This window comes from Triticum dicoccoides, chromosome 7A (assembly GCF_002162155.2).
Source record: "Triticum dicoccoides isolate Atlit2015 ecotype Zavitan chromosome 7A, WEW_v2.0, whole genome shotgun sequence".
NCBI classification, from domain to species: Eukaryota; Viridiplantae; Streptophyta; class Magnoliopsida; order Poales; family Poaceae; genus Triticum; species Triticum dicoccoides.
The window spans coordinates 467,267,767-467,283,974 of NC_041392.1; the positions used below are offsets into that span (position 1 = coordinate 467,267,767).

General features: G+C 41.8%; 1 long non-coding RNA gene across 1 annotated transcript; it reads right to left on the bottom strand.

Annotated features, from left to right (window-relative positions):
• Nucleotides 1-5,332: 5,332 nt before the first annotated feature.
• LOC119333735 lies at nucleotides 5,333-6,073 on the bottom strand. Its single transcript, XR_005161229.1, has 2 exons — nucleotides 5,890-6,073; nucleotides 5,333-5,721 (listed from the first exon to the last, which is right to left on the bottom strand). It is a non-coding gene; the product is annotated as an uncharacterized LOC119333735 (long non-coding RNA).
• Between the last annotated feature and the right edge of the window lie 10,135 nt (nucleotides 6,074-16,208).

Genomic DNA, 16,208 nt, shown 5'->3' on the forward strand with positions numbered 1-16,208 from the left:
CCGACTGAGGCTTTGAACCCATAAGTATCGCGTGAGTGTTAGCAATTGTGAAAGACTAAAAGATGGTTGAACATGTGGACTTGCTATACAAAAGCTCTTAAATTGACTCTTTCCGATGTTCTGATAAATTGCAATTGCTTCAATGACTGAGATCATAGTTTCTTAGTTTTCAATGAAGTTTTTGGTTCATACTTTACTTTGTGAATGAATTGTTACTTTAGCATAAGAAATTATATGACAATATATGTTGTTGTTCTAAAGATGATCATGATGCCCTCATGTCTGTATTTTATGTTATCGACACCTCTATCACTAAACATGTGGAAATATTTTTCGATTTCGGCTTTCGCTTGAGGATAAGCGAGGTCTAAGCTTGGGGAGTTGATACGTCCATTTTGCATCATGCTTTTACATTGATATTTATTGCATTATGGGATGTTATTACACATTATAGCACAATACGTATGCCTTTTCTCTCTTATTTCACAAGGTTGACATGAAGAGGGAGAATGCCGACAATTGGAATTTTGGACTAGAAAAGGAGCAAATCTGAGAGACATGTTCTGCACAACTCCAAAAGTCCTGAAAATTTACGGAGAATTATTTTGGAATATACAAAACATATTGGGCAAAGAAAGAACCGGGGGACCCACCAGGCATCCACAAGGGTGGGGGGCATGCCCTACCCCCTGGGCGCGCCCCCTGCCTTGTGAGCCACTTGGCAGGCCTTCGGTGCCCATCTTCTACTATATGATGTGTTTTAACCTGGAAAAAATCAAGAGGAAGCTTTCGGGATGAAGCGTCATCGTCTCGTGGCGGAACCTGGGCAGAACCAATCTAGGGCTCCGGTGGAACTGTTATGCTGGGGAAACTTTCCACTGGGAGGGGGAAAATCGAAGCCATCATCATCACCAATGATACTCTCATCGAGAGGGGGTCAATCTCCACCAACATCTTCACCAACACCATATCCTCTGAATCCCTAGTTCATCTCTGGTATCCGATCTTTGTCTCAAAACCTCAGATTGGTACCTGTGGGTTGCTAGTAGTGTTGATTACTCCTTGTAGTTGATGCAAGTTGGTTTGTTCGGTGGAACATCATATGTTCAGATCCTTAATGATAATTATTACCCCTCTGATTATGAACATGAATATGCTTTGTGAGTAGTTATGTTTGTTCCCGAGGACATGGGTGAAGTCTTTTTTTAAGTAATCGTGTGAATTTGGTATTCATTCGATATTTTGATGAGATGTATGTTGTCTTTCCTCTAGTGGTGTTATTCCTGGTGGGTTGTGCCCACCCAGGTTCCCCCTCCGGTGGTTCTTGGCTCCAGAAATTCTATTTTATTATATAAAAATCCTCCCAAAGTTTCATTTCGTTTCGAGAACTTTTATTTCTGCACAAAAACAACACCATGGTAGTTCTACTGAAAACAATGTCATTCCGGGTTAGTTTCATTCAAATCATGCAAATTAGAGTCCAAAACAAGAGGAAAAGCGTTAGGAAAAGTAGATATGTTGGAGACGTATCAATACCTAGTTTTCCACTCATATTAGTGTTTTTCGCGTAGATTTATCTGGTGAGTATATCTCCCATGCGTTGTGAGGATTCTTTGCTGAGCAAGGTACCCTTAGTCAGTTCTCTTGTCCTAGCGCTCATGCTCATAATGGTGTGGCTGAGCGCAAGCATCATCACCTTCTTGAGATGGCGCATGCAATGATGATCGCCGCCTCTCTTCTGCCTCATTTATGGGTGAGGCTGTTACCACTTCCACCTATCTCATCAGCATTCAACCATCTGCTGCTCTACAAGGTGGTATTCTTCTCAAGCGTCTTTCCGGTCGTTCTCCTAATTATTCGATGCTTTGTTTGTTTGGTTGCGTTTGCTATGTTTTACCCGAAACTGACTGCTTAGTCCGTTGAGTGTGTCTTTATCGAATACAGTGATGAGCATAAGGGCAATCGATGTTGGGATCCTGTCAGTCACCGGATGCGTATTTCCCGGGATGTCACCTTTGATGAGTCTCGTCCCTTAAACCTGCGTCCATTCTCCTAAGCCTTTTCCATGGAGGACACTCTTTTCTTATGATTCCAGATACACCTCCCTCTATGTCAGGTATTCCTACTCCTCGTCCTGCTATTGCAGATCTGGCGCCTTCCTCTCATATGGTTTATTCTCCTCCCTCATCACATGACACTCTACCTTCATCATCGATACCTTCCCCTTCTCCACCTTCATCACTGATACATTCCCCCTCTCCACCTCCAGTGATTCCACCTCTTCCCTCCTTTCCTTTTCATTATACTCATCGTCCATGTGTTGTGGATAAGTCTACAGATGTGCCCTCTACTTCTCGTGTGTCGTCTTCCTTCTCTCAGCTGACTTATGGTCTTTGTTCTTGGCCTTGTCTACCCCCTGACCGATATTTTCCTTCTCGTTGTGGTCTTTCGGCTGTTCTTGAGCCGACTTCTTATCGAGATGTTGTTGTTCATCCTGAATGGTAGTTTGCGATGACAGAGGTGATTGCCTTCCTTGAGCACACCGGCATGTGGGATCAGGTTTCTCTTCCTCCCCATATTCATCCCATCACTTGTAAGTGGGTCTATAAAATTAAGACCTGCTCTGATGATTCTCTTGAGCGTTATAAAGATCCTCTTGTGGCTCGTGGCTTTCAGCAAGAGCATGGTCATGATTACGATGAGACTTTTGCTCTTGTGGCCCATAGACCACCGTCCACACACTTCTCGCCATGGCCTATGTTCGCCAGTGGTCCGTGTCTCAGCTTGATGTTAAGGAAGTCTTTCTTAATGGTGAGTTGCGCGAGGAATTTTATATGCAGCCACCACCTGGATATTCAGTTCCTAATGGCATGGCCTGCCGTCTTCATTGCTCTCTCGATGGCCTTAAGCAAGCCCCTTGTGCTTGGTTTGAGCGTTTTGCCTCTGTGGTCACCGTGGCTAGTTTTTCGCCTAGTGCTCATGATCCAGCGCTGTTTGACCACCTTTCTGCTCATGGTCGCACTCTTCTTCTTCTATATGTTGATGATATGATCATCACTGGCGATGATTTTGAGTACATTGCCTTTGTCAAGGCCCGTCTCAGTGAGCAGTTTCTTATGCCTGATCTTGGTCATCTTCGTTACTTTCTTGAGATTGAGGTTTCCTCCACCTCTGATGTCTTTTTCCCAAGAAAAGTATATCCAGAATCTTATTGCTCGTGCGGGTCCTAGTGATGAGCGCACTGTCGAGACTCCTATGGAGCTCAATGTTAACCTTCACGCTTCTGATGGTGAGCTATTATCTAATCTGACGTGTTATCGTCATTTTGTTGGGAGTCTTATCTATCTTGTTGTCACTCGTCCGGATATCTCTATTCCGAGTCAGTTTGTTTCCGCTCGCACTTCAGTTCACTATAGTCATCTTCTTCGTGTTCTACAATATCTTCGTGGCACAATCTCTCATCGTGTCTTTTTCCCTGTTCCAGCTCCAGGCCTATTTAGATGCTACATGGGCGAGTGATCCTTTGGATCGCCGTTCACTATCTGCTCACTATGTTTTTGTTGGTGGTTCTCTCATTGGCTGGAAGACGAAGAAACAGACTTCATTTTCCCGTTCAGAAGCAGAGGCCGAGTTGAGAGCCATGGCTCTTCTGATGGCAGAGGTGACATGATTACGATGGCTACTAGAGGATTTTGGTGTTTTTGTTACTACACCTCCCGCCCTCTTGTGTGACAATACATGTGCTATAAGTATTGCGCGGGACCCCATGATGCATGAGCTTACCAAGCATATTGGTGTTCATGCTTCTTATGTGCGTACTGATGTGCAGGATCATGTTGTTGCTCTTCAATATGTGCCTTCCAAGTTATAGCTAGCAGACTTCTTCTCAAAGGCCGAGACTAGAGCGCAACATAGATTTCACCTCTCCAAACTCAGTGTTGTGGATCCACCATGAGTTTGATGTTAGAGTTATATTGGTGATGGCCTTTGGCCTTTTGTATTCTAGCCTTTTGGCATCCTCATGTATATCATGTATATGCTGGCTTTGGCCTCCTAGTAATACAAGTTGCTATTCTTCTAACATCAACAATAGGCACCTAACTCTGAAGAATGCGGCTAACTATGTACCAGCAGCTCCATGTGATTTTTTCATGACATGGCAAAAATGGAAATAAATTATAGCAGTATATGTATATCTTCTTGTCTACTACTCCCTCCAAAAATGCGGCTAAAGTAGTGATCTAAAGGCTCTTATATTAGTTTATAGAGGGAGTATTAGAGAACGAGCTTTCTACGAGATATTGTTTGAGAGCCAAAACTAGGGCGAACAGTGTGTAACAAGGGAAGTGAAGCAATACTACCACATTAACAACATCAGCCCAATATGAGTGTCTAGAGCTCACAAACAGATTTCCGCGTAATGTACTCCTCGAAAATATAGATTGCACCTCCTCTAATAAATGCCCGAAATTCTCCACAACCAAATAAACACTGCATTATTTTGGAACTGCAATCACACATGATATTTTTGCAAAAAGACTCAAAGAAAACCCCAACAGAATAAAATGAATTTCCTAGGTGGAGTGACATACTTCCACCCCCAAGATACAAAGAACGTACTTCTCAAAGACAGAGAGTGAACCTCCCAAACACAGATTATGGCATGTCATTCAGAATTTCTGTGTATGGATCATATCATTGAGAATTGACAAGCATAGCGGCAGAATATAAACAAAGAATTTCTGTAAGAGTAAAGTGTACTTATTGTTATTACAAAACCATAGGAAGTGCAATTTCGGTAGTAGTAACATATCATTTAATATGATATGGTATCATGATACTCAACTCTCTCTTTATAATATGATATCATTTAATATGATATGGTACTATGATACTCAACTCTTTCTTTCTTCATTTAATTTTATGTCATATCATTAAAATTATCTAGTTGGCATGCATGACACTACCTATGATACTCCTCATTACGGACAGCCTTATACAAGGGTTCCGTGAGTCCAAGCTGGCACGATGGTGGTCCATGGCAGCAACGGCATCCTAAGATGGTGTCAGGAGGCCCAGGCAGCGCGATGGGGTCAACGGGGTCCACAGCTGTGGCAGCAACCATGGAGGCGTTGGGCACCGGCCGGCATAGGGGATTTGGGTATGTGCGCGGTAGCCGACGGAGGATTTGGGCTCGGCCCGCGTGGAGGATCTGTTGACCGGCGGCGTGTGTGGTTACCTGGCGCCGGCGGGAAAGAAGGCGGGCAAGAATCGGCGGCGCGCTGCTCCCTGAGTTTATCAGACCGAGTCACTAACATGTGGGAAGAAGAGAGAAAAAGATAAGGTTCGGTTTTTTCGACAGGATAGTATCGGGCAAGTCGCCTGAGTTAGGAACCAGGGGTTTTAGAGTAGCTCCATCCATATCAATCGCAATACCGAAGAAAGAACAGGCTTTGCTTTAATTGTACGAGTAGGCTAGATATAGGATTAGAATGTGCCAGAGCTAGCACATACATATATGTAATATGCATGTAGGAAATTATTTTATTATGCGAGCCTTTTGTTTAACATTTTTGTGGTGTCTTAGGCAATGGGGCAGCAACAGCCATCGTAGGAACTGCACTTTCCTCCAGCGCAAAATTTCTTGCATGATTCCAACGTGCAGTTAGGTAAGTCCAACTCATAGCACTTCGAAGGTAGGGGGAGAGCATCTGTTTGTATCTGCACCGGTCAACACATTTTGTTAGGCCAATTATGTGCAACATAGCTTGCCACCTTATATTTTGGCATTGCTAAATATACACTAGTTTTAATGGGATCTCAACATTTCAAGATGCACGTTAAGCAAATGATCAAGGAGAATAAGGAAGACATGTAAAATAACATAACCTTATTGTTCGCTTCGCATGAGGAGAGAAGAGTAGCCATGACCATGAGAGTTGCCAAAAATAGGGCGCCTGCTTTCTTCTTGAAGATAACCATTTCGAGAGGCACTAGTTTCTTAGTTTTATTTTTCCGCAACAACCTAGTACCTTTTCAATGATCGGTGCTCTTTGGGTATACTTTTTGCTTGTGGTAGTGTTCACCTCTCTTACTGTTATATAGATACATATTGCAGCCTACTTATGTCAATTATTTAATGGTAATTAATAATATCTTCTATATCAATATATTAGTTATCAAATCAATCAATATTCGGGGAATCAAATTTGTTACAAATAAAGCTGCGGGAATCAATACTACCAGGGATGCATTAGCTATGAAAATATATCATAATAACTTTTGTACTCATAGTTTGATGGTGTAAAATGAATGCATTATTAATTGTAATAAATAATTAAGTAAATATCACATCCTTATGTTTTCAAATCAGAACATTAATTGGTGTACATTGTTTACAATAAATCTATCTAATACAGTATCTTCTGATATCAAAAGAAAGCATTAACAATGGTAAATCAGTACAAACTCAGTCGCCATGATCTAGCCCAAATATATGCTTAGTTGGCAAGAAAATGAAAGATTTCCTAAATCATATGTGTACACACATGTATAACTAAACGATGATATCTACTCATCTACTATTCTTAGCTAAGGGCATCTACGGTTCTGACCCGCAAATTTTCTCTAGCATCCGTCCGTGGCAGACAAGAGAACCAGTGCGCGGACACGGATGCGGGAGCCAACCATCCAACGTTGTTCGCATACATTTGAACCACTATTTGAACTAAACGGACGAAATTCATGTAAACATAAGAGATTTTATTCAAGTTAGGTCATAATTTACATTAAAAGGTTGATATCTCGACCTTTTAACTAAAGAACTAGAAAAAAACTAAACCCTAAACCGGACGTCCACCTCGTACGCGTGACCGTCATGTCTTGTCCTACCGCCTTCATCGTTTATGCCGTCACCGTGGTCCCTCCAGCGGCGGAACGGCGCTGCAGGGCCACCACAACCTTATCCGACGGTTGTCTGCCATTCGCGAAGGAGCCGCTCTGCTTCCTGTTGTACGATGCGGAGGGCCACCGCGACTACTGCCGATGCAGCCTTTAGTGCCCTAGTGGCGGCCTTTCCACGGCCGGAATTCACGGAGTAGTCGTCGAGCGACCACTCCTCGCCGATCTTGACAAGCTCGCCGTCAAGGCGGCGTCGATGCCTGGCGGTTGTCTTCGCGGTAGTGACTGATGGCTCGTGTCCGCGTTAGTTTTTCCCCGAAGAGGAAGGGATGATGCAGCACAACTATGGTAGGTATTTCCCTCAGTGATGAAACCAAGGTTATCGAACTAGTAGGAGAACCAAGCAACACTACGTAAACAATACCTGCACACAAAGAACAAATACTTGCAACCCGACGCGTAAGAGGGGTTGTCAATCCCTCTCGGGTAAAAAGATAGATTGATTTGTATGGTTTTGGATAAATAGATCTCTCATTAAAACAAAATGAAATAAATAAAGAAAAAATACAGCAAGGTATTTTTGGGTTTTAGAATTATAGATCTGAAAACAAAAGCAAATAAAAATATATCTTGAAGCAAATACGATAAAGAATAGACCCGGGGGCCGTAGATTTCAATAATGGCTTCTCTCGAGAAAATAGCATACGATGGGTAAACAAATTATTGTTGGGCAATTGATAGAACTTCAAATAATTATGACGATATACAGGCAATGATCATTATATAGGCATCACGTCCAATATTAGTAGATCGATTCCTTCCTGCATCTACTACTATTACTCCACACATCGACCGCTATCCAGCATGCATCTAGTGTATTAAGTTCATGGAGAAATGAAGTAATGCAATAAGAACAATGACATGATGTAGACAAGATCTATTCATGTAGGAATAGGCCCCATCTTGGTATCCTTAATAGCAACGATCAATACGTGTCTTGTTGTCCCTTCTGTCACTGCGAAAGAAAACCGCAAGATCGAACCCATCACAAAGCACCTCTTCCCATGGCAACAAAAATCGATCTAGTCAGCCTAACTAAACCAAAGATTCAAACAAGAAATATGAGGCTATAAGCAATCATGCATATAAGAGATCAAAACTCAAATAACTTTCATTGATAAAATAGATCTGATCATAAACTCAAAGTTCATCGGATCCCAACAAACACAACGCAAAAGAGTTACATCACATAGATCTCCAAGAGACCATTGTATTGAGAATCAAAAAGAGAGAAGAAGCCATCTAGCTACTGCCTACGGACCCGTAGGTCTACAATGAACTACTGACGCATCATCGGAGAGGCACCAATGAGGATGATGAACACCTCTGTGATGGTGTCTAGATTGGATGTCGTGGTTGTGGAACTTGCGGCGGCTGGAATTGTGTTTCGTCGACTCTCCTAGGGTTTCTGGAATATTTGAGAATTTATAGGGTGAAGAGGCGGTGCAGGAGGCCACCGAGGAGGGCACAACCCACCAGTGTGCGCCCAGGTGGGCTGTGACCCCCTCGGGGCACCCCTATAGTACTTATTTGGCCCATCTTGTGTCTTCTGGTCCAGAAAATATCTCCAAAAAGTTTCGCTGCTTTTGGACTCTGTTTGGTATTGATTTTTTGCGAAGTAAAAAACAAGCAAAAAACAACAACTGGCACTAGGCATTATGTCAATAGGTTAGTCCAAAAAATGATGTAAAGTTGCTATAAAATGATTGTAAAACATCCAAGAATGATAATATAACAGCATGGAACAATCAAAAATTATAGATACGTTAGAGACATATCAGCATCCCCAAGCTTAATTCCTGCGCGTCCTCAAGTAGGTAAATGATAAAAACAGAACTTTTGATGTGGAATGCTGCCTAACATCTTCATCACATATTCTTCTTTTTCTTAGCATGGACATATGGAATTTTATATGAGTCAAAGCAATAGTCTAGTTTTGACATGAAGATTTCAACACTCAAGAATATCAACAAGCAACCAAGTCTTTCAAAATATCAATGTTAAAGCAAGTTATCCCTAGCCCATTATGCTCAATCATTGATCCATTCATAAAACATACTCGCATATTAGCTACACCCAATGCTCAAGTACGATCATAGTGCCCTTAGTTGGTGCTTTATAAGATAAGATGGAGACTCAAAATAAAAAGTAAAAATTGCATAAAGTGAATAGAATGGGCCTTCGCAGAGGGAAGTAGGGATTTGTAGAGGTGCTAGAGCTCAAAGCGGAAAAATAGAGATAAAACATTTTGGGTTGCATACATTTTCCGTCAATGAAAATGACCGAGTAATTCCCAACACTTTCCATGCTATATATATCATAGGCGGTTCCCAAACAGAAAATAAAGTTTATTCCTTTTTCCACCATTCATTCACTTTCCATGGCTAGCCGTATCCATGGGTACCTTCCATACCAACACTTTCCAAGGGATTTATTATGTGACAACATAAAGTAACTTTCTTTTCACCTTGGGACTGGACATCCCTAATACCTTTGTCGTACTCTCGTGTAATGACAAGTGAATAAACACTCATCTTGAGAATAACACATCTAGCATGGAAAATATTGGCTACCCCCTGCCGGTTCATGAGCGGTGCGAGCACACAAAAGGAACACTACAAGAAATATGTCAACTTATGACCTTCTGTCAGTGACCCTCGAAGAATTGGTCATAAATTTATGACCATTTTAGACCAATTGGTCAAAAGCTGTTCAGGGGGCTCCAAACCCTAAACCATTGCGACCATTTTGATCAGAAAGGTCGTAATTTCCTTACACGAAATGGTCACAAAGCAAACAGTGCTAGTCCGTTGCCTTATTTCTAGTTGTTAATGACCAATATAGATGGTCATGGCCTTGTAGATTGTGGTGGGTTGTGATGACTAGGCGCCATCTCATCAGTTTTGCCTATGTGTCATGTCCATGTGGCAGTTTTTGCCCTAGGTTGTGAAGCAACCTATATTTCTATCATTCCCAAAATTCCCAAAAAAATCTCATAAATTCTTTGGGGCATATCTTCATCAATTATGTACAAATCCTTCCTTGCCTAGTTCAAACCTAATTCAACAATATTCATTTTCCTATTTTGTTCACAACAACACTTTATGAAGGAAGTGCTATTTATATATTCTTGATTTCCCTCGGAATTTTTGGGCACTCTTTCCTATCCAAATCATTACCGCATGACAAAATTCAGCTCCATTTGCCTAGCAAATCTTCCTCGGCAAATTTCCAAAGTTTTTGTCCACCTAGAAGCATTGTGAAGGAAGTACCTTTTTTATATCTCTAAATGACATGAAATTTATACAGTTCCTTCATATGCCCAAATTATCACCCTCCTCCAAATTGCAGCTCAGTCAAATCATCTATGTGAGCCCAGGTTCAATTTATATTTTATGGCCAAATTGGCATGTTGCAAAGCAAGTGTTATATAGACCCCTCCTATTACCCTCAAACTTTTCGGGCACTCTTCCATACCCAAATCATTGCCACATGATAATATTCAGCTCAATTTTCCTAGTAAATCTTTCTCAGGAAATTTCCAAAGTTTCTACCTCGAGAGAAGCTTTGTGAAGTAAGTACTAGCTAGTCTTACCCAAATGATCTGAAAATTTACCAGCGCATGACCATACCTATGTAACTTACCTACACCAATTTTTAGCTCATTTCATTCATCCAATCTCTCTCACTAGTTTTCCCAAGTTTTTGTCCATAGAAGAGCATTGTGAAGGAAGTACTACTTTGGCATGTCAAAATGATATCAATTTTCTACAATGCTTTCCTATGCCTAAATAACCATGCTCCACCAAATTTCAGCTCAATCCATTCATTATTTTGAGCCCAGCTTCAACATTCATATTTTTGTCCAGTGTGGTACTTTGCAAAGCAAGTACCACCTAGGATCCTCCTTTTGAGCTGAAAATTTGTGAATACATTCTCCTTAGTAGATGATCATCCTCGGCCAAAACTCACGCCCATTGGCCATGTACATTTCCCGTACCGCTAATCAAACACTTGGCTGCTTATTCATGTTTGAGCATCCATCGGTCTCCTCGTGAGAATCTTATGTTGTAATTTTCTTCCTAGCACCTACCTGGGGAGTGCCCAACCCACTAGACATGCCTATGCCTCCCAGAAGACATGGCAATGCCAGGGTCACGCGGTGACCACGCGGCGGGCATGCGAGTTTACGCGCTCTAGAGTTGGGGCCCTCGGCCACCGCCCAAACCTCGACGTATCGCCACCAAACCATGTATTTATGATTAAATAGGTACTTATGTACCTAGAAATGATTTTTGGAAAAAATAAATAGCAAACTATGAGACAGCTACAGTTCAAATTTGACCCGCTTCCTACAGAATCGACGGAAATTTGTCTTTTTCACGAGAGGTGGATCAAAACTTTTTACTCCCAACCATTTTGTCAATTGTGCATTAAATATGTCCTAGTATTTTAGAAAAATGATTTGGTCCAATTTTGCAACAATTATTTGGGAGGTCCTTCACAAAAAAACCTCCTTTTGGGCACTCGAAAAATGGGAAATGGTTTTTTCGTCCAAAGAAAATGAAAACTTCCTTAGGCAACATTGTTTGCCATTCCAATATGCACCCTTGTGCACAATATGAGATCGTTTGAACAAACTATGCCATGAATGTGGCCATAAGATTGATCATTTGGCTTCAAAGCCATTGATCTCCACACGTGATAGCTCGTTTCTGAGAACACTTTTTTTAAATAATTGCCATGTTACAAGTTTGTTATTTTTCCTGGGAACTTGGCCACATATAATGACACAATGCGAAGGTTTCCCAATTTTTTGAATTTTTTTGAATTTTTTATGCCCGTTTCAAAATGCGGTCAAAACGGCGGGAATGACTGTTCCTAGCTAGTGGTTGAATCTTGGAATTTTATTGGTGCTTCTCTGATTAAATAGGTACTTATGTACCTAGAAATGATTTTTGTAAAAAAATAAATAGCAAACTATGATGCAGCTGTAGTTCAAATTTGACCCGCTTCCTACTGAATCGACGGAAATTTGTCTTTTTCACGAGAGGAGGATCAAAACTTTTTACACCCAACCATTTGGTCAATTGTGCATTAAATATGGCCTAATATTTTAGAAAAATGATTTGGTCCAATTTTGCAACAATTATTTGGGAGGTCCTTCACAAAAAAAAACCTTTTGGGCACTCGAAAAATTGAAAATGGTTTTTCCGTCCAAGGAAAATGAAAACTTCCTTAGGCAATATTGTTTGTCATTCCAATATGCACCCTTGTGCACAATATGAGATCATTTGAACAAACTATGCCATGAATGTGGCCATAAGATTGATCATTTGGTTTGAAAGCCATTGATCTCCACACGTGATAGCTCGTTTCTGAGAACACTTTTTTAAAATAATTGCCATATTACAAGTTTGTTATTTTTCCTAGGAACTTGGCCACATATAATGACACGATGCGAAGGTTTCCCAATATTTTGATTTTTTTTGAATTTTTTATGCTCGTTTCAAAATGCGGTCAAAACGGCGGGAATGACCGTTCCTAGCTAGTGGTTGAATCTTGGAATTTTTTGGTGTTTCTCTAATTAAATAGATACTTATGTATCTAGAAATGAGTTTTAGAAAAAATAAAGAGCAAACTATAAGGCAACTACAGTTCAAATTTGACCCGCTTCCTACTGAATCGGCGAAAATTTGTCTTTTTCACCAGAGGAGGATCAAAACTTTTTACACCCAACCATTTGGTCAATTGTGCATTAAATATGGCCTAATATTTTAGAAACATGATTTGGTCCAATTTTGCAACAATTATTTGGTAGGTTCTTCACAAAAAAAAACCTTTTTGGACACTCGAAAAATTGAAAATGGTTTTTCCGTCCAAGGAAAATGAAAACTTCCTTAGGCAATATTGTTTGTCATTCCAATATGCACCCTTGTGCACAATATGAGATCATTTGAACAAACTATGCCATGAATGTGGCCATAAGATTGATCATTTGGCTTGAAAGCCATTGATCTCCACACGTGATAGCTCGTTTCTGAGAACACTTTTTTTTAAAATAATTGCCGCGTTACAAGTTTGTTATTTTTCCTGGGAACTTGGCCACATATAATGACACAATGTGAAGGTTTCCCAATTTTTTGAATTTTTTTGAACTTTTTATGCCCGTTTCAAAATGCGGTCAAAACGGCGGGAATGACCGTTCCTAGCTAGTGGTTGAATCTTGGAATTTTATTGGTGTTTCTCTGATTAAATAGGTACTTATGTACCTAGAAATGATTTTTTTTAAATAAATAGCAAACTATGATGCAGCTGTAGTTCAAATTTGACCCGCTTCCTACTGAATCGACGGAAATTTGTCTTTTTCACGAGAGGAGGATCAAAACTTTTTACACCCAACCATTTGGTCAATTGTGCATTAAATATGGCCTAATATTTTAGAAAAATGATTTGGTCCAATTTTGCAACAATTATTTGGTAGGTTCTTCACAAAAAAAACCTTTTTGGACACTCGAAAAATTGAAAATGGTTTTTCCGTCCAAGGAAAATGAAAACTTCCTTAGGCAATATTGTTTGTCATTCCAATATGCACCCTTGTGCAAAATATGAGATCATTTGAACAAACTATGCCATGAATGTGGCCATAAGATTGATCATTTGGCTTGAAAGACATTGATCTCCACACGTGATAGCTCATTTCTGAGAACACTTTTTTAAAATAATTGCCATATTACAAGTTTGTTATTTTTCCTGGGAACTTGGCCATATATAATGACACAATGCGAAGGTTTCCCCATTTTTTGAATTTTTTTGAATTTTTTATGCCCGTTTCAAAATGCGGTCAAAACGGCGGGAATGACCATTCCTAGCTAGTGGTTGAATCTTGGAATTTTATTGGTGTTTCTCTGATTAAATAGGTACTTATGTACCTAGAAATGATTTTTGTAAAAAATAAATAGCAAACTATGATGCAGCTGCAATTCAAATTTGACCCGCTTCCTACTGAATCGACGGAAATTTGTCTTTTTCACGAGAGGAGGATCAAAACTTTTTACACCCAACCATTTGGTCAATTGTGCATTAAATATGGCCTAATATTTTAGAAAAATGATTTGGTCCAATTTTGCAACAATTATTTGGGAGGTCCATCACAAAAAACCTCCTTTTGGGCACTCGAAAAATGGAAAATTGTTTTTTCGTCCAAAGAAAATGAAAACTTCCTTAGGCAACATTGTTTGCCATTTCCCGGTAACTTGGCCACATATAATGGCACAATGCGAAGGTTTTCCATTTTTTTGAATTTTTATGACCTGTTTCAAAATGCGGTCAAAACGGCGGGCATGACCGCTCGTAGGTAGAAAGATCGAAAATGCAATCAAATTGGTGATCATCCATAAAATATGGTCTAACTTAATTGAAAATTTTAGTGATGGCATTTTGCAAAATATTTTTGGAAGCTGCTTCACACCCCCTTGTTTTTAGCACTAAGAAATAGAGTAATTTTTAATGGCTCATAGTTTGAACCAATCAGGACGCAGCCCACGGATCACCCCATTATAGTCGATCTAAGCCGTCCACCTCCTACGGATCCAGCGCCTCTCCTCCCTCAATCCCCTTCCTTCCCGAGAAACCCTAGGTCTCTACCCCTCCTCCCCCATCCAGATCCAGGTCCCTTCTCCGCCGCCTCCCTCTTCCCCGATCCAGATCCAGGTCCTCTAACCCTAGGTGCTACAACCGTCCCGGCCACCGTCCTCCCCACCATCGTCCCGGCCGCCGCGCCCGTGACTGTCCTCCCCGCTGCCCCGGACGCCGCCGCCACCTCCATCGCCTCCCCGGACCCAGCCGCCACGCGTGCCTTCCTGGGCCGCCTCTACAACTCGGCCAAGCACTCCCTCTCGGGCGCCCGCCCCTAGCCCGAGCTCCTGGACCGTGCCGCGCTCTCGCGCCCGGACTCCCTCTTCGACGCCACCGCCCGCCTCCGCAAGAACCTCGCCTACTTCCGCGTCAACTACGCCGCGCTCTCCCTCCTCGCGCACCCCTTCTCCCTCGTCGCCATCCTCGCATTCCTCGCCGCCTGGTGCTTCCTCTACCTCCTCCGCCCCACCGACGCCGCCCCGCTCAACGCCTTCGGCCGCACCTTCTTCGACCCCACTGATGCGGCGACCCCGCCGAAGGAGGCGGCGGCCTCCCCGTGGCCGGGGCGAAGCTGGAGAGGATGCAGCCTCTGGAGTGGCCCCAGAGGGACGCTCTCTACGGCGAGCTCGGGGCGGGCGACGTTGGGCGCCGGGTCTGGCTCTGCGGTTGGGTCGCCCTCCGCCGCTTCCACGCTGGCCTCACCTTCCTCACCCTCCGCGACTTCTCCAGCATGGTCCAGGTGACCCACCGATGCACCGTGGCCCGCCTCCCATGGCGCGCCCCCGCCCCGAACCCATCGACCGTGAGAAGGTCAGCCAGGCCTACGCAACCCTAACGTTTTTACTTGTTATCTAGCGTGCGGGCAGATGCTAGTGTGCAGTTCAGTAAGCACTATATTTAGGCATGTTATTCGGTTTTGCATTTAGAGGATTGCGAGGACTGATTGACTGAATTCTTCTTGTGCAGACCTGCCCCCTCCTGCTCCGGGTTTTCACCAAGGTAAAGCCCAGTTGTCTCTTTTCTTCTACTCTTTCGTCTTCTTTTTAGCGCACCTGCAGTCGAGAGCGCATTATGATATCCTCAATTCGCTTGGTTTGTGCAATATTTGATTGGATCTTGTGGTCCATGGATGGTTGGTAGCAAAGTAACCGGAAACGTATGGTGCTATCCGAATGATGCTACTAAAACATGGTCCATTACCACTATGCTCACACTGTTGCATTTTTTAAGGATGTATAAGTTCTGTTCCTGATGGTGCTGTGTAGGTCGGTTCGACCGTATGGCACCTGTAGTTGATGTAACATCCCAAATTTTCAATTTGGAATGTTATACATTAGATCATCAATGCATATCATATTTTATTTTGCATTTTGGTTGATCCTAGAAATTCTACGCAACTCAATGACCAACGGAGAGAGTTGGGGATTTCTTTATTTTCATATTTGAGTTTTCTCAAATTTTGAGATTAGGATCATTTGATTTTATTTATTTTATCATCAATTATTTCTATTACAAAAAATATGAGAGAGGGAATAAAATGACTTTCCCAAAATAAAGAAATATTGAGAATTTAATAATAAAATCAAATAAGATTTTATTTCGGAGTTTTT